At 45.3% G+C, this 970-nt stretch overlaps 1 protein-coding gene across 1 annotated transcript in view; it reads left to right on the forward strand.

The window, feature by feature from the left end:
• The window catches only part of Adra1a (adrenoceptor alpha 1A), a 133,744-nt gene that overhangs the window by 118,830 nt on the left and 13,944 nt on the right, over window positions 1-970 (forward strand). The window lies entirely within an intron of this gene.

Below are 970 nucleotides of genomic sequence, written 5' to 3' on the forward strand. Positions count from 1 at the left end.
AAGTACCTGCTCAACCATGACCCAGGATACCCTTATGCAGTCCCACACCCAGGGGGATCTCCAGCCTCTCAAAGGAGAGGGAGGTAATGGGAGGAGGGATTGTGTGAGGAGGGGACTGGTGGGGGAGTGGCAATTGGGATATAAAGTGAATATATACATTCATACATATATACGTACATACATACATACATACATACATACATACATACAAACACTTGCTGCTCATCCAGAGGACCTGAGTTCCACTCTTTGCACCCACACTGGGAAATTCACAACTGCCTGTAACTCCGGCTGGGAGGGGTTCCTATGCCCTCTTCTAGCCTCCATGGGTACTGCACATGCACGACTTTTAAAAATGAAATAAATCTTTTTAAAAGGAAGAATTATAACCTTATCCTTATAACATTATTAAATTACAAAATAAGGAACCATTAGTCTGAGATGACATTAAGGGGAAGTCTTACTAGCCACTAAGCAAGACAGGCAACCTCAGGAACAAATTCATGTCACTGTGCCCTCAAAGTTTCTTTTTATTTATCTTCAACTAAAACTTCATGGTGTAGGCTGAACGTGCCCAGAGGTCTTCCTGTCCATCACTTTAATGTTTCAAACATGTGCTCTATGATTCTAAACTGAGCATGTGTGCATGAGAGGGTGAGAATGTATTCATTCCCACATAATCAAGTATGAGGACCAGAGTTCAATCCCCACCACCCAGTTAGGGAGAAAAAAAGCATGGTGGTGCCTGTTTGTAATTCCAGCTCTGGGGACAGAGAGACAGCAGGATCTCTGGAGCTCCCTAGTCAGCCAGACTAGACAGCACAGCCATCTCCAAAGGAATGATGCCTGAGTTTGGCCTTGGGCTTCCACACAAATGCACACATATGTGTGCACATGCACCTGCAAGCATGAGGGGGCGGGGAGAGAGAGAGAGAGAGAGAGAGAGAGAGAGAGAGAGAGAGAGAGAGAG

The sequence above is a fragment of the Grammomys surdaster genome, unplaced genomic scaffold (genome assembly GCF_004785775.1).
Source record: "Grammomys surdaster isolate TR1022 unplaced genomic scaffold, NIH_TR_1.0 126219, whole genome shotgun sequence".
NCBI lineage: Eukaryota > Metazoa > Chordata > Mammalia > Rodentia > Muridae > Grammomys > Grammomys surdaster.